A 20,407-nucleotide genomic window follows, 5' to 3' on the forward strand; every position below is an offset into this window, starting at 1 on the left:
AAGACTCCTGACAAGATATATGTCAAAAAACATAAGTCAAAATTTCGTAAAAGTCTAGCTCAACTCATGGGGATAAACAAGGAAGTTATGGATTCTCATACAAAGAAGAAACAGGAATAGGTTTGCCTATCTTGAAAGTTCTTTCATGAGTTTCTGATGCAACATGCTAATGAAGAATGGGGGTTAGACATATTTGCCTTGGCTATATACGGACTGGTAATCTTTTCAAAGGTTTTAGGACATATTGAGATAGTGGTAGTTGATTTCTTTGAAAGTGTGAACAATGGCTGTAATCTTTCAACGGTGATATTAGCAGAGACTATCAGATCTTTGAGTTATTATCGTCGGAATGAAGGACGCTTCATAGGATGTATACAGTTATTGTACTTATGGATGAAAAGTCATTTTGAATAAGGAAATGACGCATTCTCGAAGCTTTACATCCGTAATCGTTTTCCAATCAAGGAATTCTACGAAAGTGGGTGGTCAAAGCAGAAGTCTAAACAAGAATGGATAACTTTCTTACAAAAATTAGAAAGTGCCAGGGTGAAATGGTTGGCCCCATGGATGAATCGTGAGCCTATGTTATACCAATGTGGGGATAGTACAGTGGTTTCGTTTCTGGGTTTATGGGAAGTGACGAATTATGCACCACTCCTAGTAAAAAGGTAATTAGAGGGAGAACAGTTCATTCCTATGACTTATGGGCTTCATCAGTTAGATTTCTCTTACAGTGAGCCTAAAGCATTTCAGAGGATGAATGAGATGATCAAAGCATGAAAAAATCCCCAAAGAGTGAGTCCTGGACCATTCACTAAAAAAGTCACCCCAGGTTACTTGGTTTGGAGAACAAAGAGAATACAAGAAATGGTATTCACTTATGAAATCTTTCAACCACCAACAGAAGAAAAACTTGAAGAGACACCATCAGAGTTAGAGCTGGCAACAAAAGAATTTGAGTTTGAAAAGATCAAGTTAAAGAAAGAGATTCAGGAACTTCAAGAAGAAAAAGCTTAGTGGAAAGGTAGAGCCGAAAGTTATGAAGTTAAAGTTCATAAGATTGCTAGAGAACTTGATACAGCTACTGAAGATCTAGCAAAGTTACACCAAGAGCATAAGAGGCTATGTGTGAGAGAAAGAGCCAAAGAGATAACCATTGTTGAGTTGACTGAGGAAAATACAAGATTGAGGCAAGAGTATACTGAATTAAAAGAAGAAAGTATCGAAGCACAGACAGAAATTAATATGCTAAATAGTTATTTAAGCAGGCTAAGTTAAAAGTTGGATGAATAAGGAGATCACATCGCTGCATTGGTTAAGAAACATAGAGAATTATCATATCAAGTCTGGTGTGGTAAAAGAGAGAACTTAAGAAGGCAAAAATACATTGAGCACTTAACAACCCAAATCCATAAAGGGCTATGTAAGGCAAGAGAGATGGTGGAAGAGGCAGAGGCATTAAGATAAGTGGTGGCCCCAGTAGGAGAACATGGACAGCGTCTCTTGAACTTCATAGAAGAAGACAAGGCCCAGTATGAATAGATCAAACAATTTTATGGCTATAATTCTAGGATGATAAACTCAATGTAGATCAAAGTTTTTTTTGAAATAAATGAAATTTTTTAGTTGAATACCGTTTTAAGGTAAATGTTCTCTGCATACATGCATTTTCATTCATTGCATTCTCATTCATTACACTTAACAAAGTAACCATGTGATGATCATGTAAATTTACTAATTCTAAGATATGGTACTCAAAGTTCCAGGATAGCTCCATCTAGCGAAAATCCTGCCCATCGATACAACACAAGATCCAGAACAAGACAAATGGAGCAAAAAAATTCCCATAGATTTGAAAAGATAGAAAAAGTACATGAGAAGATTGAAAGTAAGCTAAGCAAGATTCTGGAGGCTCTTAATAACATGAATAAAAGAAAAAGAGTTGAAAAAAATACAAGCTAGTAAGTTCCTCCATTACAAGAAATGGTTGACCCTTTGTATCCTTCAGGTTTTGGCCCACCTCAAGCCCAGTCTGCTCAAGAGGTCCCATTATAACACTTCGCATATTCGACATATCCTGGAATGCCATCAGCTTTTAACCCAGGGCAGTATAACAGTTATGTAAATCCTATCTTCACTGAAAAAGTCGCAGAACCAATTCTTGATTTAGATGATTTAAAAGAGAATGAGAAAGAAAAGATAAGAGTGAAAGTTCAAGAAAGCTCCAAGATTAGCATGCTAGAGCAAAGGCTACGGGCTGTGAAAGGATTTAACTTTTATGGGTCAGTTGATGCTGCTGGGCTCTGCCTAGTTCCTGATGTGGTTATTCCCCATAAGTTTAAAGTACCGAAATTTAAAAAATATGACGGTACAAAGTGCCCTAAAACCCACATCACCATGTATTACAAGAAGATGGCAGCTCATGCACATGATGAAAAAACTCTTGATGCATGTTTTTCAGAACAGTCTTACTGGTTCTGCGACCAGATGATATGTTCAGCTGGACAAAACTCGCATTCGCTCTTGGAGCGATATGGCACATGACTTTATCGGTCAATATCGACATATCATCGATTTGGCCCCTGATCGTTTGTCTTTACAGAATCTGGAAAAAAAGACAAACGAGTCTTTTAAAGAGTATGCCCAGAGATGAAGGGATGTTACTTTTCAGGTACAACCTCTTCTGACTGAGAAAAAAACTACAGTGCTATTTGTTAGCACTTTAAAACCTTCATATTATGAAAAGATGATAGGGAATGCAACGAAAAATTTTGCTGATATGATAATCTTGGGAGAAATTATTGAGAGTGCCATCAAGAATGGCAAGCTAGAAAGAAATGAAGCATCTAGCAAAAGAGTCCCAAAGAAAAAAAAAACTGAAGCTCAGGCGATGAGCTTTGATAGACAGCAACTTAGAGGTTATTCACCCTACCCATCACCAGAATATCTGCCATATCACCCCTACTATAAATAACACTTCCTTTCATCCATACCAATCATTTACACAACCATCATACCCCCAAACATATCAAGCCCCTCATAAACCCAAAATACCATGTATAGTCCTAACATTCAACCTACCTCAAGACCCCAAAATCGCCCAACTAACCCCATTGGTGGCTCGCGGGAGCAACGAACCACTCGTGAGAAACCCGTTTTTAACCCAATTCCAATGACTTATATGGAGTTATATAAGGAGCTCTACAACAGTCATTTGATTGCTCCAAGTAAATTAGAACCCCTCAAGCCACTTTACCCTAAGTGGTATGATCTCACCGCCTACTATGATTACCATTATGGGATTGCTGGTCACTCTACCGAAAATTGCACTACCCTGAAACACAAAGTGCAACGGTTGATCAAGGATGGGATGATTTACTTTGATACTGGAGGGATGACTGCGCTGAATGTTAGTGGTAATCTTTTACCGGATCATACGTGACACATAATGTATCTGTTGAATATGTGAACCACCTGGCTAGAAACCTAGTCATGCCAAATCACATTTCATTCAACGATGATGAGATTTTTTTTGAAAGAAAAAGAAATACCAAGGCTCTGCATATCACAGTCAAATGTAAGAGCCATATTATAGCTAAAGTCCTTATCAATAATGGCTCTGCTATCAATGCCATGCCTATGTCAACTTTGGTAAGGCTACCCATTGATTATTCTCATATGAGAGACAGTCAAATGATTGTGAGAGCCTTTGATGAGACCAGAAAAAAAGTCCTGGGGGATATTGAAATGCCTTTACAAATTGGGCCATGCACCTTCAATATAAAATTTCAAGTGATGGATATCTCTCCATCCTACAGCTGTCTGTTAGAAAGACCATGGATTCACATGGCAGGAGCTGTGCCTTCTACTTTGCACCAGAAGATCAAGTTCAATGTAGAAGGTCAATTAGTAGTGGTAGTTGAGGAGGAAGACATGCTGGCGACCCAACCATTGAACACTCCATATGTAAAGGCTACTGAGGAAGCATTGGAATGCTCCTATCAATCTTTTGAATTGGTCAATTTTGTAGGTGAAGGATTTTAAAATCAGTCTTTTTCAAAGATAGTGGTAAGCCAAGTCATCAACAAAGGCTGGTATCCAGGACTTGGGCTAGGCAAAAACTTGTAGGGAATTAAAGAACCTCTAACAATAATAGACAACAATGACAGGGTAGGCCTAGGCTATGAGATAGCAGAGTGAGAAGTCAAAAGAAGGCCACTAAGAAAGACGGTAAGACTGATGTTTATCCTACACTTGTATGAAATCTTTAGACTTGGAGGATTCATGTACCCAGATACAAGAAAAAATGTGGAAGAAGTTTTTGCCCAGTTAGCCATTATGCTATTGAAGATGAAGTGAAGGTTAATCAAGAGGAGTGGGTTCGCCTTTGTTCACCAGATTTTGAGCTCAATAATTAGAGTGCCATCGAGATGCCTTTAACTTTTGATTTTGATGCAATGTAATTGTAACATCCCAATAGCTATTGCCCAAGGTATTGGGGTGATCTTTTTTGTTCGGGCTATTCATCATTTATTATTTTTAATAAAAATTAAGAAGTATGCATTTTCATTCATTTCTTCTTGTGTCTTCATTATTTCCATCTTTCTAAGCACATTTTGCTAACATATCTCATTTCATTCAATTTCAGGTCTTTAAATGAACATGAAGATAATCATGATAATAATCAAGAGGTTAGCTTTGAGAACTCAATTAACACTGATGAACTTGACAATGAAGAGAATTTTGAAGAATATGTTATGCCTCCAGACCTAATGAGGATGATTGAACAAAAAAATAAGCCAATTGAGCCTCATCAGGAGGGAGTGGACTTAGTGAATCTGGGAAATGAAGAGAATAAGAAAGAAGTCAGAATGGGCACTTCACTTTCATCAGAAAATAGGCAACGATTGGCAGACCTACTTCGAGAATTTGTAGATATATTTGCTTAGTCTTACCAGGATATGCCAGGGCTAAGCACAGAGATAGTGGAGCATAGATTGTCCCTAAAGCCAGAATGTAAGCCAATTCAATAGAAACTGATACGGATGAAGCCTGAAATGCTATTAAAGACTAAATAGGAGGTGAAGAAACAATTTGATACAGGTTTTCTACAAGTGGCTAAGTATCTAGAATGGGTAGCCAATATAGTCCCAGTTCCTAAAAAAGATGAAAAAGTACGAATGTGTGTAAACTATCGAGACTTGAATAAGGTTAGCCTAAAGGATAACTTTTCTTTACCTCATATCGACACACTGGTAGATAACACAGCTAAGCATTTAATTTTCTCTTTTATGGATGGTTTCTCGGGGTATAATCAGATAAAAATGGCTATAGATGATATGGAAAAGATTATTTTTGTGACTATATGGGGAATCTTTTGTTACAAAGTCATGCCTTTTAGGTTAAAGAATACTGGGGTAACATATCAAAGGGCCATGGTAACACTTTTCCATGACATGATGCACAAAGAGATCGAGGTATATGTAGATGATATGATTGCAAAGTCTTGTGAGGATGAAGATCATGTTACTAGCCTTAGAAAGTTATTTGGAAGATTAAGAAAATTTCAGCTCAAATTAAACCCAGCCAAGTACACTTTTGGGGTAAAGTTAAGAAAGTTGCTAGGCTTTGTGGTCAGTGAAAGAGGAATTGAAGTTGATCCCGATAAGATACGGGCCATCCAGAATTTGTCACCTCTCAGCACATCAAAAGAAGTTCGAGGTTTTTTGGGAAGATTGAACTACATTTCTCGGTTCATCTCTCAGCTTACTTATAAATGTGATCCTATATTTAAGCTTCTCCGTAAAGATAATCCTGGAAAATGAAATGAAGAATGTCAAGAGGCGTTTGATAAAATTAAGCAATATTTATCGAACCCTCCAGTATTGGTGCCACCTGTTCCAGGGAAACCTTTAATCTTATACTTAACCGTATGTGAAAATTCAATGGGATGTGTGCTGGGGCAGCAAGATGAGGCAGCCGAAAAGAGAGAGCTATTTACTATCTGAGTAAAAAGTTCACGGAATATGAATCCAAGTATTCTTCATTAGAGAAAATGTGTTGTGCATTAGCGTGGACTGCCAAAAGACTCAGACAGTATATGCTCTATCACACTACGTGGCTCATAGTGAAACTGGATCACATTAAGTATATCTTTGAGAAGCCTTCTTTATCTGGAAGAATTGCTAGATGGCAAGTAATGCTCTCGAAATATGATATTATATATGTGAGCCAAAAAGTAATAAAAAGGGGTGCCATAGCAAAATTTTTTACAGATCGTGCTACTAAAAAGTATGAGTCGATGAAGCTGAAATTCTCTGATGAAGACTTAATGACTATTTTCCAACTGAAAGAAGGGGAGCATGTGGAAAAATGTTGGAAAATGTACTTTGATGGAGCTGCTAATGCCTTGGGGCATGGAATTGGGGTGATTTTGATTTCTTCAGAAAAATGATACCGTCCTGTAACAGCGAGGTTAAATTTTAATTGCACAAATAGCATCGCTGAATATGAGGCATGTGTCATGGGCTTGTAAGCTGCTATAGATAGAAGAGTGAAGGTACTAAAAGTGTTTGGAGACTCAACTCTAGTTATATATCAGTTGACAGGAGAATGGGAGACGAGAGATTCAAAACTCGTTCCATATCATAAGTATATTTTAGAGTTGGTAAAATAATTTGAAGATATCCAGTTTGATCACTTTCCTCGAGAAGAGAATTTGATTGCTGACGCATTGGCTACTCTGGCTGCGATGATTCGAATTAATAATAATACCGACATTCAACCCATCAAGTTAGATGTTAAAGATATACTAGCTTATTGCTCTAATGTAGAGGGAGAAGAAGATGGAAAGCCCTGGTATTATGACATCTTACAGTAAATTAAAGATCAGCAATATCCAGTTCAAGCAACAGAAAATGATAAAAGGATCATCCAAATATTGGCTATGAGCTTTTTCCTGGATGAGGATGTCCTATACAAAAGAAGCAAGGATCAAGTATTATTGAGGTGCGTAAATGAGACTGAAGTGAAAAAAATTATTAAAGAGGTGCATGATAGAATATGTGGGGTACATACTAGTGGACATATGATGGCAAGGCAGATCATAAGGATAGGATATTACTGGTTGACGATGGAGAATGATTGCATTGATTATGCTCGTAAATGCCATAAATGCTAGATATATGCTGATAAGATTCATGCTTTGCCATCTGCTTTATATGTTATAGCACCACTATGGCCATTTTCAATGTGGGGCATGGATGTCATTGGTCCAATCACCCCAAAGGCTTCTAACAGGCACAGATTCATTTTTGTGATGATAGATTACTTCACAAAATAGGTAGAAGCAGCATCATATGCAAATGTGACACATTCCGTGGTTTGTAAGTTCATAAAAAAAGAGATCATCTGTAGATATAAACTTTCAGAGAGAATTATTTCAGACAATACCAAGAATCTAAATAGTAAAATGATGCAAGAAATATGTGCTCAATATAAGATCAAGCATCACAACTCGGCACCATACCGTTAGAAAATGAATGGGGCAGTTGAGGCAGCCAATAAGAACATAAAGAGGATTTTGGAGAAGATGATCGAGACTTATAAAGATTGACATGAGAAGTTGCCATTTGCATTACATGCATATCGAATGTCAGTTCGTACCTCTATTGGGGCAATCCCATTTTCTTTGGTTTATGGGATAGAAGCTGTACTACAGTGGAAGTAGAGATCCCCTCTTTGAGAGTATTAAAAGAAGTAGAGTTGGAAGAAGCTGAATGGATTCGATAACGTTATGAGCAGTTAAATTTCATAGAAGAAAAGAGATTGACTGCGTTGTGCCATGGTCAGCTATATCAAAGAAGAATGATGAGGGCTCATGATAAGAAGATTCGACCCCGTTGCTTTTGAGAAGGAGAGTTGGTTTTGAAAAGAATTCTCTCAATCCAGCACGATAGTAGAGAAAAATGGACTCCGAATTGGGAAGGATCGTATGTGGTGAGACGGACTTTTTCGGGTGGAGCGCCGATACTGACTGAGATGGATAGAAATGATTTACCCCATCCTATAAATTTTGATGCTATGAAGAAATACTATGCTTGAAAAAATAAAAAAATAAAAAAAATGAAAAAACTGAAAAATGATGAAAAAATGAAAAAAATGAAAAAAAAAAGAAAAGAAAAAGTGAATGAAAAAGGAGGACTCAAGGCGAAAACCTTAAAAGGGCGGTTTGAGTCATAGGGAGTTTGTCTAAGTTAAAAACCTGAAAAGACAGCTTAGATAAGGAGAATACAGCATCGAATTTAAAAGTTCACTGATATGGAGGCTAGCAAATTCAGAAAAGTTCCAAGTTGTTAAATACATCAGAGGGTTGAGTTTTCAGAAAAAAACTTTGAGATGTGTTTTATGATTATCTGATTGTTCATTTTGGGCTTTGTCCCCATACCTATCCTTGTAATTCTTTCTTGGCCAAAGTTTGCCAATATTTTGCTAATAAAAAAGCATTTTATTTCATTCTTTATGCCTTTTTCTTATGACTGTTTCCCAACCATTCATATTCCTTTCTTCTTAGTACCCCACCATGGAAGAAATGTGCAAATGCATTCTTACTTTTTAAGTTTGAAATAATGATTGATGAATGAATAACAACATGAAAGATTTTTACATTACATTGAATAAGTCAAAGTGAAAAAAGCAGAATCGAGATGTTCAGCTCATGTTTAGGACATTGAATATGGGAAGAGATTTTTTACAAGAAGATTATGAGTGGAAGAAACAATTAAGAGCTACACTGGTTCGATCTTAGAAGAGCAATGTAATTGGATCTCTGAAGAATCAAAAGGCTTGATGCCCAAGAAAAGCTTGAGAAACTTGAGTACCATACATTGAACAGGAATTAATTGGCCAACATTTGCATAGCATGCATTGAAATTCATATGCATTTGCATAGCATAATTACTTTCAGGAAAGTATAGTGTATAAATTCAAGAAGCAAGGGTGTTCCAACATCCCACATGGAGAAGACAGATATGAAGATATTTTGCAAAATTGAAAAAGAAAAAGAAACTTGTTAGGTAAGTTCCTAGTCCTTGAACTAGGATGTCTTTTGGTATCAGGGTTAATTTATAAGACCTTTGGGCATAATCTCCTGAAATTCCTTCAAATACAACTTTCAACTCTTTTGGACATGATTGTCAAGGAGCAATTTACTTTCCAAAAGTCGTGGTGCCTCTGTTTAGAGGAGCAATTTACTTTTCAAAGTCGTGGTGCCTCTGTTTAGAGGAGCAATTTACTTTTCCAAAAGTCGTGGTCCTCTGTTTAGAGGAGCAATTTATTTTTCAAAGTCGTGGTACCTCTGTTTAGAGGAGCAATTTACTTTTCCAAAAGTCGTGGTGCCTCTGTTTAGAGGAGCAATTTACTTTCCAAAGTCGTAGTGCCTTTGTTTATAGGAGCAATTTATTTTTTCAAAGTTGTTGAGCCTCTGATTAGAGGAGCCATTTATGTTTCTCAAAGTCATTGAGCCTCTGCTTAGAGGAGCTTTGGTCAAAAAAATAAAAAACATAAAAAAAACAAAAAAAAAACAAAAAAATGAAAATGTTGAGTTGAGTCTTGATTGGGTGTCTATGTCTTTACGCAATTTCTGTTTCACGGAAAATGTGCAAAGAGGGGCAGCTGTAGACACCAAATTTGGTCCAGGCCCGGATCAATTGGGCCTGGCCCAAATAGGTAGGTATATGTTTTTTTATTTTATTTTATTTTCATTTTTATTTTTTTTATTTTTTTATTTTTATTCTATTTCTATTTTATTTTTATTATTATTATATATTTTTTTCTTCTTTTATTTTTTATTTTAGCTATTTACTTATTTATTAATATGTATATATCTTTATATTTTTTTCTGTTAATATTTTTGTATATCAGATTATGTATTTAATTTTAATTATCTGTTAATTTTTTTTATTTATCCGATTTATTTTCTTTTGAATTTTTTTTTGATTTATCTAGCTGGAGATTGGATTGGGATTCAATCAGAAGAGTCCAGATTGGATTCAAAGATTGAATTCCCGTCCAAAGAGGAATTGAGATTGATCAAAAACTCCTGATCAATCCCTATAAAAAGGACCTGTTGGAACAGAATAAAGAACATAGAAAAAAATAGTGAGCAAAGCTACTGATTTGAGAGAAAATGGGCGTATAGAAAGCTAAAAAAAGGTTTAGAAGGGTTCTGGGAATTAGCAGAAATTTTTTGAAGATTTTTGGCATTTTTTTTTCTGGGAATTTCTGGAAAATTCCAGATTCCGATTGAATTTTCCAACGAAAGTTACATTTTTCGACGAAAATTTCAGCCAACCTTGAAGTTTTTAGCGAGCTGCCTAATTTTCGGTGAAGAATCTCAGAAACCGATGAACTTCTGATGAACTTTCGGTGAACTTCCGACGAAAAAACCCAGATTTCGATGAAAAATCCCAGAATTTGGTGAATCTTCAACCGGAGTTCTTCAGCTTTTTAAAGAGAAGCGGAAGAAAAAGGAAGAAGAAAGAGAGAAGGGAGGAGCGTTCTGTCGAAAAACAGAGGGAAGAGCTTTATATACCCTTCTAAAATGACGTCGTTTTGGCCTTAAGTGACCAAGAGGATCCGCGCGTTTTGCCGAGATTCGACTCGACCCGAGCATCGACCCGCGCGTGTATCCCTCTCCGAGCCGATAGCCGAGTCGAGTCGGGTTTCCAAGCCATTTCTCCGAGCCGTTTTCTCTTCCTTGAGCCGAGCCGAGCCGAGCCGTATACCGAGTCGCTCCAGGTTTTTTTTTTATTTTTTTTTTTTATTTTTTTTATTTATTAGATTAGGTTTAGTTAATATTTTTTTATCTTTATTTTATTTTTATTTTTGTTTTACTTTTCTTTATTTTATTTTTTTATTTTCATTTTTATTTTGTTTTATTATTCAATTTTCTTTAAATAAAAATAAAAAAATATATTTTTGGGGAAAAGTTGAAAGTATCAATTTTCCTTAAAAATAAAATTTCAAAAAAAGGTTTTTTTTGAGGAAAAGTTGAAAGTATCAATTTTTCTTAAAAATAAAATTTCAAAAAATAGGTTTTTTTTTAGGAAAAGTTGAAAGTTTCAATTTTCCTTAAAAATAAAATTTCAAAAAAAAAAAGTTTTTTTTGAGGAAAAGTTGAAAGTATCAATTTTCCTTGAAAATCAAAGTTTCTAAAAATATTTTTGAGGAAAAGTTGAAAGTATCAATTTTTCCTGCACAAGAGCAATCATCCTTTCCTTTTTATTTTTATTTTGATTTTGATTTTTTCTTTAAATAATCCGACGACGGAGCCTCTGCAAGTGAAACAGTAGTTTTTCTTGCATACTCTTAAGGTGAGGGAATTTTCTTAATTTTTTGCTAAAAGTATTAGAGTCAATTGAGAATAATTTTCAATAATTAATTACTCGATAAAATTTTAAGGCTCATTGGAAACACAAATTTAAGCTGGTACCATCTTTTGATGGGCGTTGTGAGGGTGCTATAACCTTCCTCACATGTAACCGAACTCACGAACCCTATTCTGGTTAGTATACCTGAACCTATTCTTTTAGGGACCCTTAAACTTAGGTGTTCCCTGAAAAGACAGATTCTTTAGGTGGCCAATCGCACTTAGATAAAAAAGATTGGTGACGACTCCCTTAAAGTCAATGTCTAGCGATAGATCCCTGGATCTAGACGTTATGACAAAATACATAAGGAAATTTATGAAACATCTGTCAATAGGCATATAATAGCCAGAGAGATTATGAGAGCGAGTTACAACTGGTCTATATTGGAAAATGATTGCATCAGTTACATTGAAAAGTGTCATAAGTGCTAAATTTATGCGGATAAGATTCATTTTCCTTCAGTCTCACTTTTATGTCTTGGAAAAACCATATCCATTCTCTATATAAAAAATGGATCTAATCAGGCTGATAACCCTTAAAACTTTAAATAGGCATCATTTTATTTTTGTAATAATTGATTACTTCACCAAATGGGTGAAAACAGCTTTGTATACTCATATCACACGATTAGTGGTGTGTAGATTCATAAAAAAAAAGATAATATACTGATATAGGCTTTCAAAAAGAATCATCTCTAACAATGCTAGCAATTTAAATAGTAAAATAATGAAAAAGATGTGTGTAGTTCAGGATAAGTCATCATCATTCAACGTCGTATCGCCCGAAATTAAATAGTGTGATAGAGCCTGTGAATAAGAACATCAAATAAATATTGGGGAAAATGATTGATACATATAGAGATTGGCATGAAAAGTTACCTTTTGCTCTACTTGCTTATAAAATATGAATTCAAACCCCTACAAGGGCCATCCTGGTTTCACTAGCGTATGAGATGAAGGCTATATTACTAATCGAAGTGAAAATTCCTTTTCTAAAAATTTTGATAAAGCTAAAATTGGATGAAACAGACTAGATTTGAGACTGTTTCAAACAACTAAATCTCATTGAAGAAAAAAAAATTGTTAGCACTCAGCCATTGGCAAATGTACTAAAAAAAGATCTTACAAGCATATGATAAGAGATACAACTCTAGTGCTTTCGTGAAGGTGAATTGGTTTTTAAAAGAATTTTGCTGAATCAACATGACAGTAAGAGAAAATGAAAACTCAATTGAGAAGGTCCATAAATGGTAAATAAGGTATTCTTTGGCAGAGCGCTGATTCTTGTGAAAATTAATGGTGATGAATTATCAAATCTTGGGAATTCTAACATCGTTAAGAAATATTTTACTTAAAAAGAAAAAAGAAGAAAAACAATAAAAAAAATAAAAAATAAAGAGATGATTTAAACTGAAAACTTGAAAAGAACGATTTGAACTAAAAAAGTGATTGTTTAAGTTGAAAACTTGACAATACGGCTTAAATAAAAGTGAACCTAGGATGAAGCCTTTTGAGGAATGAAAGGTTGGCACACAGCTGGATGAATCTATGTCAAAGTTAAGGGAAATGACTTTTATGGTCAAGTTTCCATTGGTTACATGTATGGGGCAAGGATTAGTTGTATGAGATCAAACATAGCAAGATTTCTAATGTAACAAGTTCTTGGAAAAAAAATCTAGTCTGAGTAGGGCAAGGTTATTCAAATGTTCATTATTTAAAGAACTAATATTTGATTCTTGAGATGTTTTTGAATTACCGATTCTTTATGTTTCGAAAAGTTTATCTTTCTCTTTCTAAACCAAAATAAATATCCCATTATTAATTAAATCTCATATTCGACCTTAAACATAGAATCATTACATTTGTCATTTGAAATTAAGATAATGACTGATAATGTTCATAATAGACTAACGTGTCACTAAAAAAAAAAAGGTGTAAAGATGATGAAAAATAACAACACAGAGTCAAAAAACACAAAAAAAAAAATGAAATGAAAAATTGATTAATCATTAAAAATAAAAAAAAAGAAAAAAAAAAGGAAAAATAGATAAAGAAAAGATTCGGAGGAGGCTTCAGGGAAACCAAGGGTCAAATGGGTTCATCAAAAGTTTGAGATCCTAAAATAAAAGGAAAGGGAAACAAATGGATAAAACAAAAGATTCAGAAGGACAAGAATATTGGAAGCGGTTTCTAAAATCTAAAAAAACCAAACAAATCCTAAAAACTAAATCAACATGGATAAAAATGCATGATATAAATCATTGATTGCATCTTTATTTTTCTAATCCATCACAATCATTACATACATCGCATACATTTTTATGATAAATTATATTAAGGGTCTTCTTATGAGACATCAAAAAAAGCCAAGATGTGTTGTTTTATCAAAATAAGGATGATGGTTTAATTAAGAAAATTGGCCTTAAAGAGGAAAGGTTAACCCTAGTGCGATCTTTAAAACCTTGACTATCAATTTATGGAGCACACAATCATGTCTCTACTAGCGACTCAATCCTGGTCCTCTTTATTCTCTGACCAACGATTCAATCTCAGTCATTTTTATTCGTTAACTTGCAATTCAGTCTCGATCATATTTATTCTTCAACTTACAGTTCAATCTCAATCATTTTCATTTCTCAACTTGTGGCTTAGTCTCGATCATATTTTTTTCAACTTACGGTTCAATTCTGGTCATTTTCAATTTCTGACTCATGATCAGTCTCAGTTATCTTTATTTTCTAACCTATGGTCCAGTTCTAGTCATCTTTATTTGTCGACTTGTGGCTCAATCTCAGTCATATTTATTCTTCAACTTACAATTCAATCTAGTCATTTTCATTTCGTGACTTGCAGTTTAGTCTCGATCATATTTATTCTTCGACTTACGATTCAATCTTAATAATTTTCAGTTCTCAACTCGTGGCTTAATCTCGATTATCTTTATTTTTTGACCTATGATTCAGTCCCGATCATCTTTATTCATCGACTTGCAGCTCGATCTCAATAAATTTTTTTTTAATTTACGGTTCAATCCTAGTTATTTTCATTTTTTGACTTGCAGCTTAGTCCCAATCATTTTTTTTCGACTTGTGGTTCAATCCTAATCATTTTCGGTTTCTGACTTACAGCTTAGTTTCGGTCATCTTTATTCTGTGACCTATAGTTCAATCCCAATCATCTTTATTCATCAACTTACGACTCTATCCTGGTCATACTTATGATTCAATCTCGATGATTTTCATTTTCTGACTTATGGCTCAGTTTTGGTCATTTTTATTTTTTGACTTGCGATTCAATCCTAGTTGTTTTTATTTTTCGACTTGTGGTTTATTCTCGATCATTTTCATTTTTTGACTTGCGACTTGATCCTATTCATAGTTATCTTAGACTAGAGGTTCAATCCCAATCATTTTCATTTCTCGACTTGTAGCTTAGTCTCGATCATCTTTGTTTTTTGACTTATGGTTTAATTCCTATTATTCTATTTTTTAACCCACTTTTAGTTTAGATAATTTCAAACATCATAAGCCTTTAAAACAAAAACAAAAACACAAAAACAATAAACTTTTGAAAAACCCTAAATCATTAACTTTAGACAAAATTATAGTCATGTATTTACCCTATTCCTAATTCTTAGAAATGTACAAAGAAGGATAACTGTAAACACTCAATTTTGTCTGAAATAAGTAGATCTCAATTGATTTTTTAGTCTGATTGTACATTTTAATTCAAGCCCAATTTGATGATTTAATCAAATTTACCCTTTAAGCTTAAGCCATTTTTTTATTTTTTTTATTATTAATTAATTTTGATAAAAATCCAAGAAAAGCCAATATGGTGGCTCAATAAAGGCATTAATTTTTTCAGACCATTGACTCTAAATTGGGTATTATTCTTAGCTTTTCTATTTCACATAATGTTTTGTTTAATTTTAACATAAATTCATTGATTTTTTTATTCCCAAACTCTACCACTTACAATTTTAAGCTTTCTAGTTTTTAATCCCATTTCTATCTACTAAGCCTAGCATACGTTCATAAAAAACTTAATGTCCCAAAAGCAACATGCTTCACTGGTCCCAAAAAGTTAGCAACCATTACTGCACTTTTACTATACCTATCCAAGAAAGCAATTAACTCATGGTTGAAGAGTGGGATTGAAGAAGGGAACATAAAGGATTTATATTTTAGGGACTATTCAAACAAAAGAAGGCTTCCCAGAAACCATTCAGTTACCAAAAAAACTTTTAGCATAAATCCCAAACCCTAAACCTAGATTACCCTAGCCCCATCCTAAATCGTATCAACACTATGCACCCCATTCCATGCTCACTATGCCTGGCCTTCATTTTATCATTACCACCCATCTCACGGCACACACCCATTCTCACACTCAAACACCCCCATCCACCACCTTAGACTCCACCTCCTAAAAGATAACCCCATTTAACTTCATCAAAAAGCGTAAAAAAATCCATAAAAAATAAGAAACATAAAAAAAAAAATCACTTATCCCCTGGATACGAGGAAACTTAACACTAGAATCCCATTTTGAAAAAAAAAAAAAAAAAAAAGTCAGATTCTAGTAAACAAAAATAAAAAAACAAGTAAAAGCTGTGTAGTCAGAATTGACTAGAGTTTAGGGATACAAGGTGGCAACGAGCAGTGACATCGACGATAGAAACCTTGGTGACAACAAATGGAGAATAAAGGTAGCACTAACATGAAAAAATAAAAAAAATGAAAGTCAAATTTAGGTTATAAAAAAAATGATAAAAAAAAAACCCATTTAGCGCCAAAAAAAAAAAAGAAACGAGAGGAAAAAGGTGAATGGTGGTGACTTGTTTTGGATGATCAATGATCATGAAAACGAAGATAGAGAAACGATGAACAACATATAAAAATTTTAGGAGAATCAGATAATGGGATTATGCCTTTTATGGTTTAAAATTTCAAGCTTCAATTGTAGATTTGGGATTTTTAGAGCTAATTTAGGGAAAATAGAGCTCGGATCTATAATAAGGACATTGAGGAAAAACTATGATGAAATTTTAGGAACCAAAAACCACTGATCGACACCAACACCATCGACAGAGAGGTAGGTGATAGCTCTTTCGTCGAGAACTGGGCTTTGTTAGGGTTTTTAGTTTTTTAAGAAGAAAAAAAAAATTTTGAAAAAAGGCAGGAAAAAATGAATTTCAAAGAAAAAAAATTTTGGTATTTATAAGGTGAAGAAAAAAAGGTTGACCATGCCAAACCTAGCAAGAAACCCAATTGGCACCCTTGCTTTTTTGGCCCAACCAGCCTATTATTCCTTCGGCCTAGATCTAGTGCGTAACCTACTTCTTAGAGTTAGGCTGCCAAGCTTGGCCCCTTTGTGGTGTTTTGGGTCTAATATTAAAAACTCTTTTTAGGGTAAATTCTTTCTCATCTTTTTTGCTTTTTTGTCAATTTATTTTCATGAACTTTTGAATATTTTTTATGTGTGTTAATCATCGCTTTAGCACGTGTGAAAATAAAAGTATTATTAATTGTAGTAAATAACAAAATTATAAATACTTTTATTAATTAATTTGTTTAGAGGTGATTAGGAAATTAAAAATGAATATTGAATGAAAGTAAAAAATAGTAATTTCATTATTCGAAAATGATTTTTTTAAGAAAAATATTTTTATGGAAAAATATTTTTATGGAAAAATATAAAATGACATTTTAAGTAAAAAATAATAATTTTGAAAGTCCTACTTAGATGTTGGAGGGAATTCAAAATTAAAAAAAAATAATAATTCTGCTTAGATGTTTGGAAATTAAAAATTTAAAGACAAAAATTAATAATAAAAATTAAGTAGGTTAATTAAAATAAAATTTAAGAAATAAAGTAAAAATTCCCACAAGTAAATTAAATGATAAAAAAAATTTATTTCACTTTTAGTTTTTAGAGAAAAATGGTAAAAAGCAAATAGGAATAAAATAATAAAAAATTGATTAAATTGGTTATTCTATTTTGTTTTGTTTTATGTTATTTTAGCTTTCATGTGTATAATTTATTCGCTTCATGTTGCATCGATATAAAATTGTCAAAAGAAAAAAGGAATTACAAAAATCAAATTTGCTTCAAAAGTTCATGTAGATATTAGGAATAATTGACGAAGTTCAAGTTCTCGATGATTCCATTTTTCTTAACAAAAAAAAAAACCCCCATAACCGTTAAAATCCAAAACTACAAAACCCTATAATCCTCAAAATCCTAAAATTTCAAAACTCCAAAATCTAAAACCCTAAAATTCGAAACCTTAAATTTTAAAACCTTAAAATTCAAAATCCAAAAATCCACAACTCTAAAACCTCAAATCCTTAATTCTTCCTAAAACCCTAAACCCTGAAACTTCAAAATCCAAAACTCCAAAAAAATTTCAAAACCCTAAACCCTAAATACTCAAAAATCCTAAATCTTGAAACCTCAAAATTCCAAAAGCAAATCCCTAAAACCCAAAATCTTTAAACCTCAAAACCCTAAAATGAGACCCTAAAATCCTAAAAATCCATTAAGACCCTAAATCTAAACTTAACCTGAAATTCGGCTCGCATCCCTAATTTATCACCTGAAAATCATTCTAACTCTAAAACCTCAACTTAAACCCATACCCAAAACTATCCAAAAATTCTAAGTACACAAATGAAAATCTCACATAAAGTAACTTATTCTCGAATGCCACGTGAAAGATAAGGTATTTAGAAAACCTTATTTCATAAGTTTTTTTTGTACGAATCCTAAACCCGCAATAATAATAAAATTAAACAAAAGGAAAAATACATCACTAAAAATGGGATTTAAATATAAATAATCGCACCTAAACTCTACCTAGATATCGGGGAGTTAAGGTGGTCTCATTATGTTTAAAAACCAAATTCTAAAGTTGCATTTCATCACCTTACATAATATCCAGTGGCATACACACATCTATTCATTATTGTTTGTACTCATTTCATATGTTTATACCCTTCATTGTCATTTGCTAAACAATTGTATCCTCATTGGCTTTTTCATATAAAATATTTTAAAAAATGTGTAATTAAAAATATGGAATAATAAAATCAAACAAAAATAACATCCTGAGAGAAATAATTCATGATATTCTACCTAAATATTAAAGAGTCACCGATAATTATTTTCTGCAAAGAATGTTATTTTCCTTTTCAAAAAATGTCATGGTAAATTTTAGGCAAAAAGAGTTATATTTAAAGTTCTACCTAGATGTCAGAGAATTTAAAGATAATTCTTTAACTTAAAGAGTTCTACAATATTCCTAAACAAAAAGTTTTAATAAAACTGATTTTTCTTCTTCAAAAAGAGAATGGAATTATTATTAAATTTTAAGTCAAAACCATTCTAACCAATATCGAAAATAATGCATGACTAATGGGTATCAATTTTCATAGACGTTGTGAGGGTGCTAATCATTTCCCACAAGTAACCGACTCTCAAGCCCACTTTTGTTTTGATAGACCAAAATTATCTTTTTGATAAACTTTAAACTCATTTCATTATTTTGTTAAAAAAAATAAATTTTTTCAGGTGGTTAATCACACCTAACAAAAAGATTGGTAGTAACTCCCATATTTTTTTTAATTTTAAAATTAAACATCTAGTGACCCCAAAAGTGTGCATCAATAACAAAAATGCAACTTTATTAAAGAAGATGAATTTGAAAAAAGAACTTTAGGCTAGGTACTTCTAGGAAGCTTTCTTAAGGATAATAGTTCCCTAACTAGGTGCGAATGGTTACTAGAAGCATTGTCCTTAGGATACAATGCCTAATGAAGAAGAATTGATTGCACTTCAACTCTTTTTTGATCTCTTTTAAACCTGAACCAGAAAAATGAATGTAAGAAGAAAATTTCTTGATTTGATCTTGAAAAGATGTAAAAGTATCTTGAAATAAGTATTTAGGAAGTGTATATAAGTCCTAAAAGATATCTCTAATGTCCTTCCACAAATGGGTATCTTTTTAATGAAGTAATACAATTGTTAAAATGAAAGAACATGTTTAATGGACTTGTTTTTCTATTTTCTAAGACGAGCAACCAATTACTTTACAAAGGCAGTGGATTGCTTTAGGCTTTTTCTTTATCTAGAAAATGAGTATTCGGATTCCCAACATTAAACACTTAAATGCTTGCTTTTTTATTTCAATTTTTGTAGTTCTGGGATAAGGCAATAGATTACCCTTCGAAGGTAATGAATTGCTTTTTCAAACAGAATGAAAAAATTTAGATGCCTTCTTTTAGGTAGTCGATTGCTCACCTTTTTTGGTAAGAAAGTCAACCGTATTTCAAGGGCAGTTAGCTGCCCATATCTCTTTTTATGTTAGAATGTAAACTAGTTTGGGACAATTCCTAAGGCACTCAACTTCTCTTACTTAACAGTCAGCTACTTAGTCAGCTGCTCCCTCGTTACTTCAATCTAATTCTTTTTGTACTTTCAAAATATTATTTTTTTATACATTTACATATTAATTGATTATAAAACTATGTTTTTACATTAATAAGCCTTTAAAAAACATATCTTTGGTAATATTTACAATACCAACCCTTATTTGAACTGAGCTTTTCTTTAATGTTGAAGTTAAGAGAGAAAGAACAAGGCAATGATGGGTTTCGAGGGGAAAAAAGGAATAAGAGAAGGGTAAGGGAGGGAAAAGGTTAAGTCGTTGGGGGCAGATGACTAATCGACGTTTCAAAGGTAGTCGAGTTAGATCGACCATCAACCTTAAGTTGGTTGTACAATGCAAACAGTCAATACCTCATTTCCCTTTCCTTCTTATTCTCTCTCCCATTTTCGCCCTCTTTAATTTTCTTTTTCTTGATTTTACTTTTTTTAATTTTTCAAGTTAAAAATAAAAAATTTAAAACAAAAATGCCATATGTCATAATTTTATTGGGCATTTATGCCACATCACTAGTTGGTTAATAGTATTAG

This window comes from Durio zibethinus, chromosome 13 (genome assembly GCF_047325235.1).
Source record: "Durio zibethinus cultivar Kanyao isolate XHJ-2024 chromosome 13, ASM4732523v1, whole genome shotgun sequence".
Taxonomy (NCBI): domain Eukaryota; kingdom Viridiplantae; phylum Streptophyta; class Magnoliopsida; order Malvales; family Malvaceae; genus Durio; species Durio zibethinus.